A 24,805-nucleotide genomic window follows, 5' to 3' on the forward strand; every position below is an offset into this window, starting at 1 on the left:
TAATATAATATTGAAACCCAAGAGAGTTGGGTAATAAGCCACGTCCTTTTTGGGTAGCCATATATTTAGCTTATATGTTTCCATTGTTGACTTTTCTAACATTGACTAGTTTCCAATTTTTGGGTACTATTGAAAGCAACTTTTAGGAATTGTAAAAAGCAACACACAACATTATTTAAATCACATGGGTGGACGAGTTGGGTTCCCCAAGCTGCTGGAATTAAAATTGACACCCCAAATTCGTCTATCTATCTCTCTCTCTCTCTCTCTCTCTCTCTCTCTCTCTCTCTCTCTCTCTCTCTCTCTCTCTCTCTCTCTCTCTGTTTTAACTAGTTTTGGGTTTTGAACTCAAAAGGCATTCTACAAGAAAGGCTCCATCATCTTAAAGGTGTTTTTCCACATACATATTCTTATTTAGATAAGAATATATCAAGGACAATTGTTGTTCTATCCCCTTTGTGCAAAACAAAGGATTCCATCGGATCAACTTGTGTGTTCGCGGTGTTTAGAAAGAGCGTAAGCGTTCGAGGAGTAGATCACGCAACGGTTCTTCTTCGCAACAACAATTGAGGTAATTTATAATTCATATATTTTATTTTGATCATCATCAGATCATCTAGACCCTAGGATTCCTAGGATACATGCGAACTTGAAGAAATTTTTTGTTCTATGGATTCTATTATTCGCTGCGCGTAGTGATTTTGCTCGAGGGTTACAACCCTTCTAGCACGAATTTGGATCCAACTCCCGACAATTTCATGTGCTAAGTTCAGAGATCATTAGCCTTGTTTAATTTCACATAACTAGCAAGGCTTGGCTTATATTAGAGAAATCCAAGTTCCATTGAAATAAATCAGATGAATATATAGTAGAGACGTTGATGGGGAAGAGGAAGCCATTACATAGTGGCAAAGAACAGATCTGGAACATTTCACGACCTACCTTTGATTTCTCCATAGAACTTCTAATGAATTTCTTTCCAAATAATACTAAGTGATGTAAAACTTACCAGAGGGAAGATTGGCTATTTGATGCTTCAAAATTTCAGCTACAACTTCATAAATTCCTTTTTTAGTTCCCTACAACTTGCATGAACCAGAAACCGTTGATTCTTTTCTTCTTATATGAATTGATGATGTAAATGGAATGACCATTAATCAAGGGGATGCCAAAAATCAAGAAACAGATAAAATCCTTGCAAAATAAGATTGGAAAATTGAAGAAGAGATGAAGCTTGATCTTCAAGCTGAAAAACTCTTCTTGTCTTGGGCAAAAATCACCTAGAAACCCTCTTTGCAAGAGGTTTCCCCAAAAATCCACTAATTCCCACTTTCTTCCAAATTCCAACCACTAATTCCCACTTTCTCCGAAATTCCAATTTGAATATAAAAAATCAAGGTCTAGTTACGTTTGGTGGGAAATTGTGGCTATTTATAGCCAATTATAATTGTGAAAACACCTATATACCTCTATTGTTGGAAAAGACTAAAATGACACGGATACTTATCAAAATATCCAAATTGCCCCTACCTATGCCAATTACAGCTAAAGGCATGCAAAATGAAGGCAATGATCAAACTACATCTAGGATAATGCAACAAATATAAAAAAAAACTCCTATGCCAATGAGCATGAAAGGGCCAATGTTGAGATTCCAGGGGATGCTCCTGCATCACCCTCCCATTCTTGAAAAAACTCGACCTCGAGTTCCCCACCAGCTCACCAAGTGGACATGTTCTCGAGGATCATATATGTAGATGATCCACTCAAGTAATAAGATTAATATCCCATCAGAGTCACCCATCTTTTACAATGTCAGTGATGCGTATGAACATTAGAAAGGTATGCAAGTCTCTCCTGTAAATAAGCAAAGCTACCAATATCTCGACAAACTCCTCTAGGATCAATGTAATGGCCATGGGAAGCACCAACCCAAGATTAGGCTCTGTGAAGCAATCCTCAGATAATCCTCAGTAAAAAGCATCGATCTGTCTCTTTTGGCCCAATATGAATAACCTCTCCAAATATCGAAGTCTACTCATCATCCTGTATGATATAATCCTGAAATCTCAGTTTAGCAACCAAGAGGGGATGAATTGGTTGACTTTATAAAATTTTGTCTTTTGAAATCTTTTTCCAAGTCCACCCAAGTTTTAATCTTCCTTTAATCAAATTTAATTAAATAGGTGTAGATGGTGATTAAAAAGTATGCACAACACCTCAATGGATTTATTGCTTAATGAACTATGTGAGTGTCGAATTAGCTAATATGAATATTTAATGATAATTAGAAGGTAATCAATGAAACCATAATCCAATTAAGCACAGATAGAGTGGATGCGAGACCCTATCTATGTGAGGGACCATCAAATGAATGGTTTGCATCACCCAAAGAATGTGGGCCCCACTGTATTTTAAGTCGACGGAGTGGATAAGTTATCTACTCGACCGAGTAGATACACTTTTCTCATATATATGTGTGTGTGCGTGCGCGTGCGCCACGTGTCCGAGAGAAGAAAATAAGCTGTAGTTATCTTTTATTCGGATTATGCTTGATTCCAGAATGTAAATAAAATGAATTTATAAAAAGATCAAAAATAAGCTGTAGTTATCCTGATTGGGATCATAGGATGTGTATGAGTCCCGAAAGATCTCCAGCTGACCACAATCAGGTTAACTTAAATCAAATGGAAAAGACAGTACTGGAAGGAAAAGATTCCTTCCGTTTGTCCAACACCGTGGAGTGCCAAGGCTCCCTCCTCTCTCTCGTTTGTCTATGGTAGGACCGGAGACAGAGTGGTGGGATAAGAAGAGCGAACGTAGCCCTATTTATTGAGAGGAGAGGGGTTTACGTTACAGGATTTAGGTCAAAAGGAGCTCTAAACCCCGTAACTACCCTGATATAAATACAGAAAGTCGGAAAATAAATGTAAATTTACCAGTGGTGCGAGAGGGTTTGTTGAGAAATCGGCGGCATAACGGTATTGGTTAGGCGAGGAGGCTCTGGTTTTGCCGAAATTTTGGCAGAACAACGACACTATTTGGACGAAAAAGGGTTCGGGTTTGCCGAGATTCCAGCTGAACAACGGCGCTATTTAGACAACAGGACCTCTCGTTCTCCGAAATTCAGTAGCACAACGACGCTATGTTGATGAAGGGACTTCGGGGTTGCCAGGATTTCGGCAGAACAACGACGCTATTTATGGCAATACTTAGCTCATAGTTCTGCAAAATTCAGTAGAGTAACGGCGCTATTTAGAAGAAGAGGCTTCAGGTTTGCCGAGATTTCGACAGAACAACGGTGCTATTATGAAAAAATAGCTCACAGTTCTGTGAAATTCAGCAAAGTAATGGCGCTATTTTAAGAATGTTGCTCCGAGTCTTCAGAAATTTGGTAAAATGCCGACCCCGAGTGTGAGCTACCTAAGTATTTCTTTACTTTCTCTCTTCTAAAGCAAAGAAACTAGAATTTTTTGATTCTCAAAAGGGTTTTTTGAATTGAAAAACCAAAAAAGGGGGGAAAATAGAGGTTCAAAACTAACCAGAGAGATTTAAAACCTATTAACATTTGATTTTTACTCTTACCCCCTTATATATAGGGGTTCAGGCTATGAATTCGCAGAGTGCGAAATTTTGGCACTCTGCGAATTAGAATTTGGGAGAAATCCAAATTCGCAGGGTGCAGATTTGGACCTGACATTGACATGTCAGTGTCTGGTCGGCAAGATTTTGAGAAATGTGATTTTCTGTCCTTTCTGGCTTCGAAAAATGTAATTTTTCGTCTTGTTGACGGGTTTTCGATAAGTTTCGGCGAACCGTAACTCCTCCCTTTGGACTTTGAATCGTATGCGGTCAGATCTGTTGGATTCCTCGTTCCGAGGAGATTCCAATGACACTAATATCGATGGTTTTCGGAACACAAAGTGTTTTTGGGTAAAAAACAATGCTTTTGACCCAAAGCTAACTTCTTGGTTGAAAGGTTGTGTGGAAAAAACTTTTTGGCCGTGCCGTGAAAGGCGGGATACCATGTAAAGGCGGGATACCATGTAAAGGCGGGAGTAAAGTTCATTTTTGAAATATTATCCTAGTTTATTAACCTAGAGTGAGAGAGATCGAGAGAAGGACTACAGATGCTCTGGGACTCGTCATATGACTCTTTCTCGCGAAAACCTATCATTAGTTCCACCTTGACAAAATTGGGTGTCTACAGTCAGTCGGTACCGAATCATGGGCAAGGCCTTCATGGTTTTTGGTGTGTCTTGTGGGAACGATCGGTACCGAACAAACATGCCTGGAGCTTTATCGACCAAGTGTTTTCAAGCGATCATCGGTACCGGGAGAAACTTAGTCTTCTAATTTTGTTGACTGCGTATCAACATGTCATTCAGAGATCTTTCGAAAGGACATCTGGGTGGATTGCGACGCTTCGATCTTTGTGTAATGGCGGTTTGGCGCTTGAGTTGTAATGATGAAACGACACATTTGTGGTTTTAATAAACATGCGCGTGTGAAGGGGTGCCACGCGGCAGTCTCTGTCAGAGGGGCATGACATTTTGGTTTCCCGCCCAAAGGTCTATAAAAACCCCGCCATTTCTTTTGTTCCTCACCTTTTTCTCTTTCCCTTTTTCCCTTTTCTGGCAAAGCTTTTGAGTTTTCCGGCAAGAAAACGTTCTCCCCTCCGATCGATTCCTTTCGTTTTCTTCTTACTGCTGGTTTCTTTCTAGTCCCTCTTGATTCGGGGGAGTTCATTTATCACTGGGAGGAGTTTATTCACTGTTAAGAGGAGTTTTTCTACTTCCGGCGAGTTTTCTCGCTTTTCTCTTGTGTTGGTTCGTCTTCACCAGCTGTGGACCCCGATCCGAGAGAAAGGCGGAGGACGAGCCCCCGGAAGTCTCAGGATCATCCACGAGAATGGAGAGCTCTACGAAGGAACTCTCGAAAGGATGTGCCTCTCACAGCATGAGCGGCGATATAAGGTGAGATATCTCTTGATTCGTGGAGTAGCCCAGATTCGAGACGTACCTTAAACGAAGAAGAGTCGCCATCCAAGGAAGTGGGCCCTAGATCCCATACTATGCTCTGTTGCAACGGATAACCAGAGATATAAAAAGAAGGTTCGTGCCTTGTTACGAATTTGGAAGGTCCGAAGAGCACCTCATCCTTCCAAGTGCAAATACCTGGTCTCTTATGCCATTTATTTATTGATTTTGAAGAGTTTTGGGCGAAAGTCATATTAAATGGGAACATATATCTCCGAGAAGTCGTTTACCTAATCATGCATGTCTCGGAAATGAATAATACACACAAAATAAATGAGAGAAGTGTCACCTAGGAATAGCTAGGTTATGAATGTCATACCTAATTGGTGTCTAAGTTCTGGTGTGCAAACACATGCATGCTACAATTAAAAGTATAGAATCTGTACATGAAAGTAAGAAAACATAATAAAACACACAACACAATTCAACTCTATACACTACTCGACAAGACGAATCCTAAAACTCTAATGCAATACTTGACTCGGACCAGAATGGCCATCCACCTTGGCTGCTCTATGTATCCCGGCCTCGGAAAGAATCAGAATCAACGTAGTTCGATGACCTATTCTAAACTACGATGCCTAACCATCTAGAACCGCTATCCTAGACTTGATCAACTAGACTCGACTGGTTTTTAAAGCTTTTTGTCCAATTACTTAAGTTCATGTGAATTGTAATTTTTAGGACTCTCTATATGCCCTAACTAATGCAAGTTGATTAGCCTTAAGCTAATGCAGGTAGGCCCTACATCCTATGTGTAACTAGGCTGTGCATCCTAAAGAAAATCATGGGCTGACTATATGCTTCCTAGTCTAGCCATCGGTTCGACTAAATGTCTAACCGACCAGGACTCGAGGCCTCCTAACTCTAGGGACACTCACACGACAAGACACACCATATCAACACAAACAGGACAACCTCCTAACTCTAAAACATCCCAAACATCTAGGACAGACTCCTAACTCTAGGGGAAGATCTTTTTGAAAAGGTTTTGAAGAAGTTTTGTATTTTTGGAAGGTTTGAAATGTTTATTTTTAAAGGTTTGGCTGGACTTGGGATGTGGATCCCAAGCTGCACTACGTACCCTGTGGAAAGGGATCAAGCCAACGTAGTTCGAAAATAGATTTTCCTACTACTCTCCTAATGACTCGAGATTTTTGAGATTTTTGGAAATTTCAGATGTTTTTGTTGTTTTTGACACAAGAGGACAGAATCCTATCATCATAAGGGTAAGACAAACTCCTGGTATCCCGCAAAGGTTGGACAGCATCCTATGCTTTGCGGGAGAAAAAGACAGAATCACGACTCTGCAAGGGTTGGACAGCATCCTATACCTTGCAAGATTGGATAAAATCACATGACTTGATGAAAGGTTGGACATAATCCTAACTCCCTATGATGATAGGACAGACTCTTGAAAGACTGACTCCTATGCTAAGAGATTTGACTATTTAGCTAAGGACAGACTCTCTAGCTAAAGATTGACTTGTATACGAAAAGACTGACTCCTAGACTAGTAACTCTAAGAGAGGGGTGCTAATGAGACTGGGCTAGTCTCCTAGAAGAAAAGGATAGCTGGGACAAATGAGACAAAGCCTATCTCCTATGGGCGCAACTTTGTACCGAGACATAGCTCGCCTCTTAAAAGGGGATGACTTCTCTGCATGAGACATAGCTTGTTTCCCTGAGGATAAGCTTTTCTACAAGACAAAGCATGTCTCTCTAAAAGAGTGTGACTTTGTTTACACGAGACATAGCTTGTCTCCCTAAATGGGGGCTCTAGATGACAATGTTTAAAGGTATCCAAAAGACTGGGCAAGTCTTAAAAATAAACGAGGGGAGGGCTACTTGGACTAAGAGAGTCCCCTATGGATGGGTTTGGGCTATCGCCTTCATCGCCCTCGCGATGAACAGACATGACACTTAAAATGAATGAACAACTCAAAACACCTGCATTTTCCCCAAACTATGATGTAGGCTCTCAATCTAATAACCAACTCTGGAATTGAGGGAATAGAACTCAATCACAAACCTTAAACCAACAGATGAGAAGAAACAATAGATTCTATGAATCAAATGAAGAATATGTTTTTTTTTTTATAAACTTTCCTAATGGGACATTTGTCTAACCCCTCATATACACATTACTAAACTGTTATCAGATTATATTCCATCCAAGTAGTGACTATTACAGAACAATATGCTGAGATTTCAAATGATAAAGCTCTAAATTATCATTTATATACTTACACACCTAAAAAAAATTCTGATGTCTCACTAAATACTATGCATTTTGAAACATTCAACCAAAATAACTATCGATATGGTTAAGCATGAAAACCCACACCCATTGAGTGTCATTATCTAAATATAGCAACAAGGCATCAAGAAATGTATATAGCTTTTGTGTAAATAAACCACACTTGCCTGTTTCGAACTTTTATATAGAATGAAAAGAACACCATCTCTTATGAGTGTACTATCTTTAAGAAAGTTGACTTAACTCATGCATTACCAAGATATCATCAACAAAGATTATATAAAGTCACCATAAACTGGAGGAGATTGATGTGTTCAAAGACAAAGTTTAGTAGTGTAAAGTGGAGCATTTAAATAGACAACTATTGAATAATCTTGATTCGAACGAAACCTATTAGATGGCTTAATATACAAAAACCTATTAGAGGGACTATTGAGTAGGTAAAATTTATCTAACTGATACTACATGAATGCACAATGACCCAAACTCATTGTATAAGTGATAAAATCATAGAGTAATGTCCCTGTAAAAATGTGCTTGTTCTTGTATTAGTCCATTAAATATATATATTACGCCAATTTCATATAATTAATCTGCCTGAATTATATGACACTAGAAACGAATCATACTCTGCCAAAAGAACCAACCAAATTTCATCTTATACACCACCTGAATGAGATGAAATAAGCCAGCATGCAGTAAGTGAATGTGCTGAAACATAAATGAATGACTTAAAATTTTGAACTTGACTTCAGCAATCCAAATTATGAGCAATGGTATATACCCAAAATACTTCCCAAACACATAATCAAATGGCTACCAAAACATTATTTTGGTTCTCAAGAGGTCTTGCAAGTTAATTAGAAAGAAACGATCAGATATGGACACACAGATGAATGACTTAAAATTTTGAACTTGACTTCAGCAATCCAAATTATGAGCAATGGTATATACCCAAAATACTTCCCAAACACATAATCAAATGGCTACCAAAACATTATTTTGGTTCTCAAGAGGTCTTGCAAGTTAATTAGAAAGAAACGATCAGATATGGACACACAATTTCTTAAACGTCATTCCCACTTGGATTATCATAGGCAAGGAAAACTCCTTAAAAATTAATCCCATCAGGCCATGAGGGTTGCTATTGACACTACCCTGCTCCAACAACAAGGTGAGGGCTAATATGACGAGGACTGCTACGGCCATGACCCTGTTCAATCAACAAAATGAAGGCTACTATGGTGAGAGATGTTATGGTCATTACCCTATTTAATCAACAAAATGAGGGCTTTATCATGGTTCAGCAAACAAAAGGAGGGTTGCTATATGACTTCTAGCTAAGATGAGCTAAATGAGCATATCCACATTTCACACACACACACACAGGTAGACATCCAAATGAGTTTAGTACCTTATTCTAAGCCTTGCAACACAAAACTCATCATCTTGATCATAGTACATACACTTAGGCTCTTCAAGAGGATTTTAAAGGAAAAAACAAATCGCACCAGTTGACAAAGTACCTTATAATTTTTCTTTGACAATGATGGCATAACCACATTCAAACACACTATTTGATGATTACACCTATGGAAACAACCACTACTGTAGAGAGAAAATGAGTATGGACATCCCAATTACAAATCCATTATATAAAATCCTTGAAGTCTTACTAGAAATTAGAGGTAAAATTCTAAAATAAGAGCACACAGGTTATTCAACTATAATTGAAATCAAGCAACTAAGACCTAAAAAAAAGTGAGGAATTGAAGCAACAAAGTTCTGTAGCCATGAAAATGCAAGGAATTGAAACAGGAAAATTTAGTAGCCCTTACCTCATTTGTCTGTAAAGTTCACCCGAGTAAACAATAATTTGATCGTGTCTAAGAAAGGCAAACAATCAAATCTACCAAAACGAGGGATCTCAGTTCAAGGTCAAAGCTTCTTTTCTGGCTCCATCTATGAAAAGATGATCCATAGCAATAAATTCCAACACAATCAACCACATCAGATCAAAGGAAATGAGTACATCTCAAATTTCTAAACCTAAACAAGAAAATGAGATACTTAGATCCAGATTTTGAACAGAGTACAAGCTTCATCAAGGATTTTGATGAAGAATAGCTAGATCTAAAGCATCTCTTGAAATAGGGTTTAAAAATGGAAAACAACAACTTTTAGGTTTAGAAAACAGGGATCTAAGCCAACAAAGAAAGCAAAAGAAAGGAGCCGGAGCTTCGACGGAGGTCGGCCGAAGCTAGAGTGTTGCCGGAGAAGAAGGGGATCTAGGTTTGGGGTTTTGAGATGACTTAGGGTTTCAAAGCTTGGATTTGATATTTCATAGCTCAGATTTGAGCATAAAAGAAAATGATAGCTGAGAATTTGAAAGAAATATGGTGATAAAAGTGAAAGGAAAAATATAAGAATGGAAAGAAGGTCCAGCCGGAGCTTGCCCGGAGCTCTGGCGAAGTTGATCGGAGAAGACAAGAAGATGAAACCCTAACATCACTCTCTCTCTCTCCTTCTCTCGGAATTTTGGACCAAATCTCCAATATGAGCTCCTAAAGCCCATATTTATAAAAATTAATGATTGATAACAGCACCCCGATTCAATACCTGCACAAATGTGAGATTCTGACAGGCTAATTCACCCCCTACCGCTTGATAACTACACCAACTTGCTCTGGCTTTAGTGTAATTTCTTGGCGGAAATATCTGAGATTTTGCAAGGAGATTCCTGAGATTCTAAGGTTTCCAAAAATGTGGTCATGGGCACCTAGAGCCTTGGGTTGACCTGGATTTCCCCTCAAATCCATGGATGTTGGGATTAAAATAGAGATTGGAATGCAACTTGGGTTAAAATTTTCAGGATTCGGGTTGGTTTGGAGCTCACGTCTTCGTTTTTCGGAAATTTTGAAATTCGGTTTCGGAGTTTTATTCATTTTTTTGGGTTTTTAAGTGTGGGACCCGATCCCGCGAGAGAGGTGGGGCGCAAACCGCCACGCTCTCTCTTGGTCTCTCGTACCCACGCGATTGGCGTGTACATTTTATTATTGGTTTTAATTCATCTTTTATGTGAACTTGGGATCACTAAAGCAATCCGAATTCCACACAAAAGAGACTGACAAAGTCGCCACCTAGATGTGGGATCTAGGACCCATAATTAACCAGAAATCTAGACTCGCTACCTGGTTACAAGAATGAAAAGTATGGGGAGTTATCCACCACATGCACCATTCCTGCCCGATAATCGGTCTTCAATTCCAAAAGCTAACTCTTTTAAATTTATTTTAAATGGCTCATTCAACTCTTAGTTAATGTGCTATCTATGTGACATGCATCCTATGATCTAATTTCAATGTAGATCCTAAATGATTTAATTAAGAATTTACAAGAAAATTAATATACAAAACCCCACAATTTGTTGTGGAGCCGACTCGTGATTGGTATGCCATCAAGCAACCAAGCTGCCTACGTACCCAAGCCTCACTGGGATCAGAGTCGACGTAGTTCGGTGTACCTAAGCTAAGCTACTTATGCCTAACTCAACTAAGACACCGACCTAGACGGGATTGACTGTTTCAACAGTTTTAGGAGAAGTTATTTAATTCAAGTTGAGGATTTTATTATCCTAGGATTTCATCTAAGATGCTATATGATCCTTATCTAAATGCAAGTTGTTCCTTAGACTAATGCAGGTTAGCCTACATCTTAGTTCACTAGGCTTGTCCTAGGGAAAGATTGGGTGACTAGTGTAACTAGACCTATGGCACGGTTGCTATCTATAGCAAACGTAGGTGATGAGGCTGGACTCCTAACTCTAGGACTCCCTAAAACCTAAGACTCCCTAAAACCTAGGACACGACCTGACACCAGTGTTCTTAAATTGGGCTCTAATGGTTCTTATATCGGAAACCATAATCCAATGGTTCCGAAAGACTCGAGACAAATCGATTCAAGTTCTTGAAGTTAATGAATTTCAGATTTCAAGGATTTTCAGTTTCTGGACATTTAAGGATTACCAATGGCTCTAGGGTTCACTAATTTCGGCCTAGAATAACATCCAAGGAAGGGAATCGTGCGCTCTTTCCTTATACAATTTAATACTTAGGTTATAGCACCTTACTGCCTGGCATATCTCAGGATTTTCGTGGACAGTAGCCTCGGAGCCAATAACATGCTATAGCTTAAATATTCAAATTGTCAAAGATCGGTTGCAATTGGGATACGATTATGGATGCACTGGCTATTTTTCCAGGGAAATCTAAAAATCCTAAAATTTCTGTTTCAATGGATTGAGGAGTGAACATGTGACAGAATTTTAAGGTTCTTTTAGAAGCTTTATGATGATTTTTAATTAATTTCGAATTTTCAATGGAATTTATCAATTTTAAACATATGAGTGATTTTACAAGTGAAATTATTGCAAACGAATTCAAAACAAATTAAAACTTCTACAGCAGCAAGATGGGAATGTATGTAGCTTACTGGCAGAGTTCTATAGATTTTTATATTAATCTCATATTTAATTTTGATTTAACAATAATGAGACCAGATTGCAAAAATAACACAGAAACTACTAGAAATAGAAATCTACATTCATTGAAATTTCTACAGGAATAAGATATGATTAAACATAGCATGCTGTGGGATTTTCATGAATTCTAAAGACTATTTACTACCAATTTCGGATTTTTCAATTTTGTTACCAGATTATGAATTTACATTACATCCCTAAGGAAACAAGATTCAAATCAATTGAAAATTTTACAGAAGCAAGACATATGAAATATAAAACTACTGTAAAAATTTAAGAATTTTAATCGTGATCTGATGTCAGTAAAAATCCTCACCAAATCTGATAATTTTCAAAGAAAGCATTAAATAATATATCAAACAGAATCCAAAAATCCTTAAAAATTCATGGTAGAATTTATCAATACCATATTAGTTTCTCACAAAATTTCATTAATTGTGAAATCTATTTTGTATATATTTTATTTTTCTTCGTCAAAAAGACATTTTTGAAGAGTTTTCTATTTTTAAAACAATCTTTTCGAGAAAATTACGACTCCGGAAAATGTCCTTTAATCTTGTTCTGATGTGATGAACACAAGAAAAATTTAAAATTCCAAAAAATAGATCATCCTGAGATAGCTATTTTTTCGAATTTTGTAATTTCTCAGCCATTATTTTAAATAAAATTTCTTTCTTCACTCAAATTTTCAAAATCCTTTGATCCAATGTCCGATCCGATCCGATGGTTATTTTAGTTTATTTAAGTATATCATTGTATTAAATTTCGGGACGAATCGGAATTGAAAAAAACTAGATCATGATTTTTAGCACACACATTTAATATTGAATTAAATTCAATTAAATGCAAAAAACCATGCAAAAATACATAAAAACTACCAAATAATCGTGGAAAAATCTGAGAATAGTGCACCAACCTGTGATGGAGGTCCTCGCCGACGCTCGATCCGATGGCCGCTTTCTTTCTTCCTTTTTTTTTTTTTTTGTTTCTCTCACTGTGGAGAGAGAGAGATAGAGATTGACAGAGTGAAATAGAGAGAATGAGAGTGATAGAAAGGTAGAAACTGAGGGAGACAAGGAGAGTTCGAGAGAGATAGAGAGAGACAAGGAGAGTTCGAGAGAGATAGAGAGAGGCAAGGAGAGTTTGAGAGAGATAGAGAGACAACAGAGGGGAACGCTCTATTTTTGATAGAAATCGAGAGTTGGATAGTGAATGATGGAGAAACAGAGATGGAGTGAACGTGAGAGAAGGGAGATTGAGATCAAAGAAAGCAGAGAGGGATGACAGAAATCGTGAAACACAGAGATAGAGAGAGGAAGAAATCGTGAAACACAAAGATATAGGGAGATCGTGAAACACAGAAATAGAGAGAGATCGAGAATGAGATAACAGAGAGATTGAGTGAGTGTGAGAGATACCAAGAGGTTGAGTGAGAGTGAGTGAGACAGAGAGGTTGAGAAAAAGTGAGAGGTACAGAGAGGTTGAGAGTGAAGGAGACAGAGAGATTGAGAGTGAGAGAGATGAAACAGAGGGATAGAGAAGGAGAGCGTGAGAAACAGAGGGATAGAATGAAGGAGATATGGATATGAGAGAAGTAGAGGGAAGCCGAGAGGGAGTAGTGGGATACTCTGTGTTTTTCGTAAAATAGAGCTTGGGCTTAGTGGGGACGTTTGAGAGAGAGAGAGAGCCGATGCTCTGTTTTTCTAGAAACAAGATCAGAGCTATTGCTGTTGATCGTCCGTATGATAAATGAGAGAGAGGGCTGTTCCCTATGGACGGTGGGATGTGTGGAGGGAAGTAGAGAGGGAGTTAAGTATGTGGGGTAGATGGGGATAGGATGCACAAGCTATGGGATGAGGAGCTATGGTCGGTCACCATGGAAAGGGGAAGGGGATCTTCATTTTGTTTTTTTTTTTTTTTTTTAAGAAAATATGCTGCTGTTGAGGGATAAGAAGTGAAGGAAAACGAGTGATGGGTGAGGGATGAGAGAAAACCAAGAGTGCTGAGAGGAGGGAGGACGTTGAGAGATGGAGCGAAGAGAAAAGAAAACAGAGGGAACGATGGGGGAGAGAGAAAACCGATACTCTGTTTTCTCTCCCCCTTTTTTTTAAAAAAAAAAAAAACAGAAAGACTCACTACTTGCTGCTGGAGAGATGATGCAGAGAGAGGAGATGTTTGAAGTGGAACTAGAAGACAAAGGGTGGTGTTGGAGGAAGAAACAAAAAAAACTGAGAGTGGTGTTGGAAGTAGCGAGAGAAAAAAAACCAGTGAGAAAGGGAAAGGGAGCTTGGGGATCGAAGAGGGAGAGAGTTAAGAGATAGAGAGCGTGAGAGGGTTGAAAAACAGAGAAGCAGAGTGGGAAATATGGAGAGATGAGAGGGAGAAACCTGTGTGAGAGGAAAACAGGGATTTTTGAGAGATTGAGAAAGAGAGGGAGATCGCTCGTGCTACTCTCTCCCAAAACTAGAAAAACCAGAGCCTCTCCCTTTTCCTCGTTCGTCTCCCTTTTTTTTTTTTTTTTTACAGAGTTCCCTCTTTCTAATGTAAGAGTTACTGCTATATATTATTCCTTTCTTTCTTTTTTTTTCTTTTTTTTTTTCTTTTTTTTATTTTATTTTTTATTTACCATCGTTTCCTCTTCATAGCAGCTTTCTTTTTTTATCATTGAGAATACAAGGAAGTTGCCAACCTCATTCGAAGTTGTCCCAAAATTCCTCTCCACGTGAATTTTTTTGAATAGCAATCTCGAAATCCCTTCCCAACTTAATTCATCTAAGTATAGAAAGTTAAAAGCTCTTTTATAATTTTTAAACTCCAAACGGGACCTACGCATGATCTTTTGTATGTAGTTGGAAATTCGAATGATTATGGGTCCTCTCAATGCTGGCCCTATACTTCTTCATGCTCCTACGTGTGTATCTTCATCCGTCCCATGCAAAACAGTATATATAACATACCTTGTAAATCATTTCCATTAATAACCACACCCAAAATGGTTGGACATTAATGCATTGGCTACTTCAATAGAACCTCAATTTGGTAAGTGTTTTTTAATTGAAACCATATCAGACGCCCAAAAAAACAAATTGAGCATGGCTTGCATCGCTTCCCTAAAGCCACACCATACGTTATTACCAATTTGCACACCTCCCGCAACAGGAACCGTAGGTGGCCCATCTTTAATTTGTAACTCAAATCAGCCCATTCCCTATTGGTAATTGCAACTACTTTACATTATAGCCCATTCCCTATCCAAATAAGTTATCACTTCAAGATTAAACATGAGAAAAATGATATTGGCACCCCCATGTTAGATTTACACTATATAATAAATCATTGTGGGTCCTATATGTGTAATCACCAATTGTTGGCTTGTCAAAAACTCAAAAACGTTTAAACATGGCTGCTCCGAACCATCTATTTTATGGCCCATATACGTGTACCTTTATAAACTTTCATAAGTGATCCAAATTGTCTAGTTGTTGGGCCATAAAATAAATTGGGTCTCCACCATGGGATAATCCTAACCGCACATTTGATGTGTTATAAATGGCTTGTGCCCTGCAAATTATTTCCGTAAGATGATTTGAACCATCTAATTGTTGGACCACGATAATAATTAACGGCGCCCATCAAACCTATAGGATGATCTGAGCTGTCCAAATTGTGGGCTATAATGTAAAGTAGTTGCATGCATCCCTCAACCCACTGCCATAATATACAGGAGACCCTCAAGCAATGGTTCATAAATCATTCTCGTAGGGTGATCTAGATCAATTGATGGGTAGCATTACAATTCACTTGCTGCCCCTTTTCTCAACTTTCAACCATAGTAGGTCCCACTTCCAAGCTCACACATAAACTCCACTTTGTATAGAATACAATGATTGTGAATTTATCCTTTGGAATTTCATCTCTTTAGCTCCATTTTTCGTCTTAATTCAAAAATATCTCTGAAACACCAAAAACACAGAAAATACCTTAGTAGCACTGCTCCAAACATGAAATATGCATGTTTTTCCTAACTGCAATTCACTCATAAATGTGCTCATCATGTTCCAGTCCCTTGGTCTGGCGATCTTTGGCGGATACTCTCTGCCTTATGCTCAGGAGAGCGCCTACAACTGGGGGAGCGTTGTTCCTCTGTGGGTCGGTGGATTTCGGATTTGGGTTGGCGGCTTCTGGGCAAATTTTGGAGGTAACGATATATTCGACCGAGACCTGCGAGCCTTTCAATGCCATTTTTGAGGTGACAGCAACTGTCAGTGGTGTGGTCGTGATCCTAGTGATAATGACAGTATTTGTTGGAATTCTTCTTTTTCTCGGTAATCTTTTCTGGCCATCGCATGGGCTCCCTATCCCGGATTTTGTACAGGACGTTGGACATCGTGGTGTTCAAAGGGATGTAGTTGGCTTTCTCGTAGTGCAAAACTGGGGGTCGGTGATTCGGCCGGTCATTATGTCGCGCCTGCTTGTGACTCGGTCCCGCTTTTGACTCGTTTTTTCCTTTTTTCTCCTTCTCTAGCGATTTCCAGCTCTTTCTCCATGGCGAATGACTCTTCGTTATTGATGTATCAGTCAGCAGTGGCCATAAGCTCTTGAAGGTCGTGCGGAGGTTGACATTCAAGGAGACCTTCAAGTCGCGGTCCCGAATGGCATGTTGGACGACAGTGAGGACCATATCGAAGTTGGGCTCTTTGATTTGGTGGATTTCAGAGTGAAATCGACCGATGAACCTCCAGAGGGTTTCGTCACGCCCTTGTCTGAGGGCTAAGAGGGTATCCGCTGGTTTCTGTCAGGGCCGTCCGTTTACGAAATAAGTGGCGAATTCTTTCCCAAGTTCATGAAACGTTTCGATGGAGTTGGGCTTTAGCCGGCTGTACCAGTTGCTCGTGTCCTTCTTCAGGTATGCGGAGAAGGCTTTGCACATGGTTGCATCAGTGACGTTCCGGAGTACCATCGCCCGGCGATAAGTTTAGAGAAATTCTAGTAGATCGGTTGCCCCGCCATATAGATCCAGTCGGGGCATGTCAAAGTTCATTGAGATGGTGGCATCAGTGATGCTGGGGACGAAAGGGGAAGCGACTTTGATGTCCCACTCAGCCAAGGAATCTAGGTGCCACGGTTCCTTCATTTGTTGCTGGAGTTCTTTCACTTGGCACAGAAGGTCGGTGACGGTGGCAGAATATTCCAACCAGCGATCTTCCCTGGGTGGGGTTTTGAAATACAAGTGTGGAAACCCAAGAAGGGGGGTGAATTGGTCAATTAAAAATTTTGGCTTAATTAGATGTGGTATTAAAAATTGATTCATCAATTAAGCACTAATTAATCTAACCCTTGTTAATATAGATTAAAAATAATTACAAAGGGAAAGAAGTTACCAATCACCAAAGAGAAAGGGAGGAAGAGAAGCACACCACAATGGACAAGAGATTTATAGTAGCTCGGTCTATCAACAAGACCTACTCCACTCTTCCAAGTTTTGCTCATTGGGTACTCCACTAAAGATGAGATTCTCCACAATGGCCGAATCTCCAAGCCATACACAAACCTTCTCCACCTCCGAGGGGACAAACCCTCTACGCTCTGATTTCTCGTTTCTTAACGGGCCGAATCGGAGACCCTCTTACACTCAAGCTTCTCCTTAAGGCCGAAGCGAAAAACCCTCTTCTAGATTCACCTTTTATACCGGGCCGAATCGAAGACCATCAATACAACTCCAAGATTCGCCTTTCTTAACGGGCCGAATCAGAGATCCTCAATACATAGAAGAACAAAAATGAAAAACCTCTCTTTGCCTCTTGATAGGCTTGATAGAAAAATATAAGCTCTCAATCTCTCCAAAGAAGATAACAAATGTAAAAGCCTATGGAGATCCTCTTGATAAAATGAAGAATGCAAGTTCAAAGCATAAAAAGATGATGAACCTTTTATATGAAAGTTTTTGTTCAAATAGAAGTGAAAAATAATACCAAAAGGTCGTTTAGATAGGTTTGGATAATGTATATATAACCCATTTGAAAATATGACCGTGTGGGGGTAACACCGTAAAAAACTAGGTTGAAAACATGAAGCCACGCAAGCCCCAACGGCTAGTTTTCCAAGCTGCGGCAGTCGACCGAGGTACGGAGGTCGCCCGCCCTTATCGGGCTCACTTTTTTATTTTCAAATTTCAAACCGTCGGGGTCGACCGAGCCATGGCAGTTGCCCGGCGAGGGCTATCTGTTTGATTTAACTTTAAGCTCAAATACTATATGCGGTCGACTAGCCCTATGGCGGTCGCCCGCCCAAACCATGCTGGATTGTTTCTGCTTTGATAGAAACACATCCGCGTCGCCCAGCACTCCCCGATCACCGGCCTGGTTTCAAAATGCAAGTGCTAGAGTTCCAACACTGCTTCCGCGGTCGCCCGGGACACCCCCGTCGACCGGCCCTGTTTGAAAATTCATTTTAACATATAAAATTAAGGGTCTTTGGCCATGGTCTATAGACTTTAGTCCTAGGTTTTCAAACACATTTTTGGGTGTATGTAGGGGTGTAAACGGATCGAATTCGAGTCGGATATTGCTATATCCGAATTCAATTACAGTATACACTATCCGAATTTGGATTCGGATTCGAATTTGACGGATATTTAATATCTATTACCGAATTCGTATCTGTCGGATATTGTTCGAATTCGGATATTATCAGTATCCGTTTATTCGATAAATTTTCCAGAACCTAAAACCATACCTCTACCTTCTCTTCACAAAATTAACTCTCAAAACCTAAAATATATGAGATCCTCTTCTTCCTTTTAAAATAAAGGTAGAGAGAGAGAGGCGCTGGGGATGGATGATGGTGTTGGTAGTGGTCTTTGGGTTTTTTTTTTATGTATATGATGGAATGTGTTTGGGCTATTTTGAACAGGGGAAGTGGGAGTGCTGATTATGGAAGATGAAGAGAAATGGGGATGGAGATGGGGATTGGGTTAGAGATGGAGGTGACTGGTGGTGATGGAGGTGGCTGTGAGAAGGTGGAGAGGGACGGCGGTGGATTTTGGTGGGGTTGGAGGCACCAAAGAATGCCAAAGATGGTGTCTCAGCCTCCTCCTTTCTCCTCTTTCTTGCTTCTCCTTGCAAACCTTAGAAGTCCTCTCTTTTAATTGCATTTTGGGTTTTTATATAATCCTAAGTTGAAAAATTGATCTGAGCCGTCCATTTACCATCAATGACTATGGCCTCTTTCCTCTAGAATTCTCTAGAAACTATGACATCTTCTTTCAATCACCATCATCCATTTGTCTCTTTCATCCTACAGCCCACATTTGTTGCTTCATAAAGAAGCCATGTCAAACTCCAAGAATTCCCTTAAAATGAGATTAATTTATTTCCTACCCAAAATACTTTTTGTTTTTGTTTTTTTTGCTGAAAATAAAATTTACTTTTCTTTTAGAAACAAAAGATAATGTGTCATTACTAAAAGTAAATATTAATGATATTATTAATAATAAATAAAAAAGGATTTACTTCTTGGATTCGGATGTTAAACGGATCGGATATACCATTTACCAGATTCGCATCCGCTAAGAGTCGGATATCTCATAAACGGATTCGGATAATATCCGCTTGAAACGGATCCGGATAATATTCGCTTTAAACGGATTCGGATGGGAATGGTAATCGAATTTTTGAATATCCATTTACACCCCTAGGAGTGTGTATGGTTTCCAAAGATGCAAAAATTATATTAAGAAAACTATTTGAAGACCTTTGAACGTGCATCAACATAAAATCAAGAGGACTCCAAATACAATCTAAAAATGTAAACCTTGAGTCTTCTTGGATTGCTTGGCTCATTCGCATTTCCATGAACTTCTTCGACTTGCGAGTGAACATCTTGAACTTGACTTGGTTCTTGTGACTTCCTCCAATCTTCAAGATATGTTGATAGGTAAATGAGGTGTCATCACTGTTGGTTCATCTCCAAGCTTCTGCTTGACACTTGGCTAGGCAACTTGTGGGATCTCCATCTTGCGCTTCTTGACTTGAACATCTTCCAATGATGATGTCTTCAATGTAGGTGCAAGCTCTTGGTTCATTTGCATCTTGATCCGCAAGCCATGCGTTGAGAAGAGTTGTGTAATGGCGATATGACATGTGAAATTTCTGTATAGAACACAACACCTCAAAGCAACACATTAGTCCATAATTGCTAATCAATTTGGGTTTGTTAGGATCAAAACAACAAGGAAAGGTGAATGATTTAACCCTTGGGCTTATATTCTCTCCCTTTTTTATGATGGCAAACAAATTGATTAGGGAGGCAAGGGATAACTAGAAATAACAGTAGAGCAATGCTCCCCCTCACTATATGCACAAATATAATATATGAGTGTAAAACATATGGTACATATAAAATGTGGATTACCTAATCAATTCCAAACTTCTCCCCATTTTGGCAAGAGCAAAAAGAAAGGGATATAACTGTGAAAGTTCAAGTGGAGTGTCAAAGTGAATAATAATTTATGTGAGCTATTTATATGATATATGATATGACACTTAAGCTTATAGAATGCTTATCAGAAGATTTGAAAGGAAAAAAACAAAGTACGATGCATGATAAGCCATTTTTTTTGTTAATTTTGTTATAAAGATTTACAAGATCAGTCACAATAATGAGGGCAATGGATCTTGTGAGCACATCATAACGATCTATATAAACATAAATACATTACCATTGGGCTCTCCCCCTAAGTATTTATCATAGGCCTTAGGTAAAACCTTTAGGGTAAGGCATGACAATACAGAATGGCTACAGATGTGACAATGAGAGCATAGTCAAATAAACTTATCATGGAAATTGAGTGCAAATGACTTATAACCCACACGATAAGAGAGAGAATTCATAGGCAATGAGATTAACAATTTAAGCATAATCCTATGAATAGGAGTTCTAGAGAGTTTTCAAAATTGAACTCTAGAACAGGATACTTATCATTGGAAATGATGAGACCATATGAGTTCATCCAAGATAAGTCTAAAGCCTAAGATGATATGATACTGAGGCTCATGCTAAGGGTACTTGCCATAAATGAGATATGATCTTAGAGTGAAGTCATAAGACAAGTCCCAACTACAACACAAATGGAGCAATGGGGCTCCAAATGAGTGCACTTATCATATGTAATGGAGTGGACATATCAAACACCATATGATAAGATAGAAAATGACAGATATTTACATATAATGCTCCCCTTTGTTAGGGACTCACACATAGTATGAATCCAAAGGGCTATCCAAACCGGAGTCACCAAGGAATTTAGAAGAGAATGATTGAAAAACAATCCTTGGGCTACAAATGCATGATTGCTAGGGGATAATCAAATGATACCCAAAAGAGATAATAACCTAGCACACCATGCTCCCTATAATTATGTGCATATATATATATATATATATATATATATATATAAAGAAAACGGTTCCTGCGGGTAACCTCAGGAATGTTACCTGCGGTGGCATGTAATAAGGATTCCCATTGGCTGATAGATGTGGGCCCTTATGCGCTGAAAAAACTTAAAACAAAAATTAAAAATGACAGTCGAGCCCCTAGGTTTCATACGGTTTTCAATTTTTGACATCCCAGTCCCCCTCAAATCATAAAAGGAAAAATGCGCTAACATATTTCTGCTTCTCTTTCTCTTCCAAACGAAAAAACAATCTAGGGTTTCTGCGGTTGAAAGAGAAAACCCAACGAAGGAGCTAGGGTTTGTGCCTCTTCTTCAACCCAAACAGCAGATTCGTCCTCTTCTTCAACCCAAAAAGGTCAGTCCTCTCTTTCTTTACTCTATTTTGTTTTTTTTTACCTCTAGGGTTGGGTTTATTCCATTATTCCGTTTTTTTCCTCCCCTTTCCGTTTTTCCGGATGTTACAAGAACAGTGAGAAGTCCATTTCTTAGGGGTTCGACTGTCATTTTCGTTTTGAGGGGTTTAGATTAGGGTTTTCATCCTTTTTTTCAGCTATTTTTCATCATATTCTTACCAAATCTTATTTTTGTTTTAGGCTTTAGGGCTTTATGGTTTTCAACATCATAAAAAAGGGTCATTTTTTCATTGTGGTATTGGATTGTTCATTTGGCCGAGTCAAACATTGTTTTTTGGGTTAAAAAGAAAATAAGGCTGATATTTTCTAATCTTAAGATGACATGAAAGGGACCAGACAAGATTTTAATTTTTTGCTGACCTATATTAGTTTTCTCCTATAAATCCCACTTCCTTTCATTTATCTTCGACACCATCTTTATGTTCAAGAGATGCATGCCAGTAACCCCTAATAGATGAAAACCCTACTTAATAAATGAATTAAGTAGGGTTACTCATTGTTTCTGTTTAATTGAGATACATGGATTTGGTCTAGAATGTAAGTGTCATTTCCTTTACCTTCGCTTAGTTTATTTCATAATGCTTTCTAAGGAATATATACATATGTTTTAATACAGGGAAAGAATGGTTGCAGTTATTTCAAATGGGTAGATGAAATGCAAAGAGGTGTGAGACGTGAAGTTGAAGACGATGGGGTACGCCGGTACCTATACCAAGAGCACGGGAAAATCAATACTCTTTGGAGAAGTACGTGATGAGAATCATATATTCCATCATGTTTCTTATGTTGATAATAATTATCTTTTTTGTACTTGTTATTGTAAATTACGAATGAAGACTCAATGAGATGGATGAAATCTTTCCTGTACTTGTTGTATGAAGTGTTTGAAACTTTTGGAGATAGCTGCTTGTCTTTAAAAACTTGTGGATCAATGTTTAATGTGGTGGATGAAATCTTATGTTTGAAGAAACTTTGTTTGTATTTGTCATGGGGGATGAATGGTGTCTCTTACAGATATAATCTTTAAGGAGTTGAGATGCTACATGTTCGAATAAATTCCAGGTTCGAATATGTTTGCAATTATTCTTGGAATGATTTGTAGCAGCTCGGATGGGCCATAATATGCAACTCATCTAATGTATTGAATATTTGCACTCAACTACTTGATTTTAAATGCCCCATCTGTTGGGTCCAACTCTGAATGACTGGCACCCTAGAAATTACCCTGTTTTGCCCATGTTACACTAGTCAGAATGGGTGGTGCTTGATTGTTGTCTACCAACAAGAAATGGTAACTAAAGACAGCATAAACACTGCATAGAACTGCTCAAATGTCATTGCTCTAATATCAATTTTGCCAAAATTCATGCTTTTGCCAAGCAGTATAAACCAATGAAATTTTGCAGACCATGATCTAATGGATGGATGGAATACACTCCCTCCAACACAGATGATGGCCAATGGTTCCGATCATCAAATGTGGCATCAAATGTACATTGGCTCATGCCACTCCGACGTTCTGTCCCAGCACTAGTATAACCCCCCTGAATATTTTATCTATTGTAGCCTGAATCGTATGTACATTGGATCATCAAATTTTTCTCAGCTGAACTAGTACATACACCATCAATTTCACATAGGAAGCTCCATAATCTGTCTTCACTATTCTACTAATGAAATCACATTGTCTTTTACACAAGATATCTTCAAAAACTAAGATACCCTCTTGAAGGGTAGTCAACTAAGCATGTACAGACAAAAACACAGGGTGGACAAATATTTCTTAAATACTCTCATTGATTTCAAACTGTATAAAACGTAAAACCTGTTGAAAGTTCAATTACAGAATGTCAAAAGATGTACAAATTGGATTCTCTCTACTCTAAATTATACAAAACAACTTGCTAATCCACTAATCCGAGTCATTTTCATTGAAATAGCCTTCAGATAGCCTTCAAGGAGCCTTCAAAACCAACCCTCAAGCAGCCTTGGAGCTTCATCATCCATTCCATGCCACTTGTACTACCTGCATTGAGAAAAAAACCAGGAAAAAATATTATTACTCTCTAATCAATAGGTTGTCCATTTCAATGGTTCTCAAATTCTAAAACATACAGGGATTAAACAGAAATCTAATAATGGGCTCAAATTTACATTGTTCAACCTAATAATCAGTTTTGGAGTATACAATCTGTTATAATAGGACACTCCGATGGATGGTCCGAATTAAAATGGATCGTGATCATGACGTGGAAAGTAGGATCTGAAGAACAATCTGACTCCAGCCCGACCGATAAGGAATTTGAATGGATTGTGACTGTGACATAGGTGGATCCGACCCGAAGTGGATCCGTTGACACCCCTACCTACAACGACAAGGAAACAAAAATCATGCAACAGACCCACCAGAATTCATATAACCAGCTAATTCAAAGAAGAAAAAAAAGGATGAAACAAAATAGAGAAAAAAGAAGAAGAAAGAGAAACCCTCAGCCATCAATCAAGAAATCACAAATCAAAAGGGGAAAAACAACAGATAAAGAAATTAAGAGAGAAAAGAGAGAGACCTGAGAGATCAACCAGGCCGGATCCATGCCCTTAACAAAATTAGAAGAACTTTCAAAAGAATCGACCATAGTAGCCCTAACACCACCAGAAACCCTACAAACAGAAACCCTAGACATGGGAGACATAGTTCCGTGGATGCACTCACAATCTCAAGAAAAAACCAAGAAAAAATTGAAACCTAGAAATAAAAGCCAAGAAAAAATTGAAACCCAGAAATTAAAAACAAGAAAAAAATCAAAAAATCGTAACCCAAAATAACTTTTCATTGGAGACCAACAATCTCAGCTTATGCTGGAATGTAAACCCAGAAATAAAAACCAAGAAAAAATCAAAATCCAGATGCTTAGATTTCTGGGTTTTTATTTCTGGGTTTACTCTTTCCACCCAAGAAAAAAATCGAAATCCAAAAGGGTTGAAGAAGAGAGGACTGACCTTTGTAGGTGTTTTCTCCAAAATCGGCAGAGAAGCTCATGTGGGAGAGACAATGGGGGAAAGAAGCTCGTGGGCAGCGAAGGAAAGCGGGAAGAGGGA

At 38.7% G+C, this 24,805-nt stretch overlaps 2 long non-coding RNA genes across 2 annotated transcripts; one reads left to right on the forward strand and one right to left on the reverse strand.

Annotated features, from left to right (window-relative positions):
• The first annotated feature begins 224 nt into the window (after positions 1–224).
• Positions 225–22,687, forward strand: LOC143862572 (uncharacterized). Its single transcript, XR_013240362.1, has 2 exons — positions 225–571; positions 22,323–22,687. It is a non-coding gene; the product is annotated as an uncharacterized LOC143862572 (long non-coding RNA).
• Positions 22,688–23,355: 668 nt separating this feature from the next.
• Positions 23,356–24,481, reverse strand: LOC143860039 (uncharacterized). Its single transcript, XR_013239552.1, has 2 exons — positions 23,871–24,481; positions 23,356–23,732 (listed from the first exon to the last, which is right to left on the reverse strand). It is a non-coding gene; the product is annotated as an uncharacterized LOC143860039 (long non-coding RNA).
• Positions 24,482–24,805: the final 324 nt, after the last annotated feature.

This window comes from Tasmannia lanceolata, unplaced genomic scaffold (genome assembly GCF_043159265.1).
Source record: "Tasmannia lanceolata isolate RefF3 unplaced genomic scaffold, GAP_Taslan_0.1 ptg000037l, whole genome shotgun sequence".
In the NCBI taxonomy this organism is placed as follows: Eukaryota; Viridiplantae; Streptophyta; class Magnoliopsida; order Canellales; family Winteraceae; genus Tasmannia; species Tasmannia lanceolata.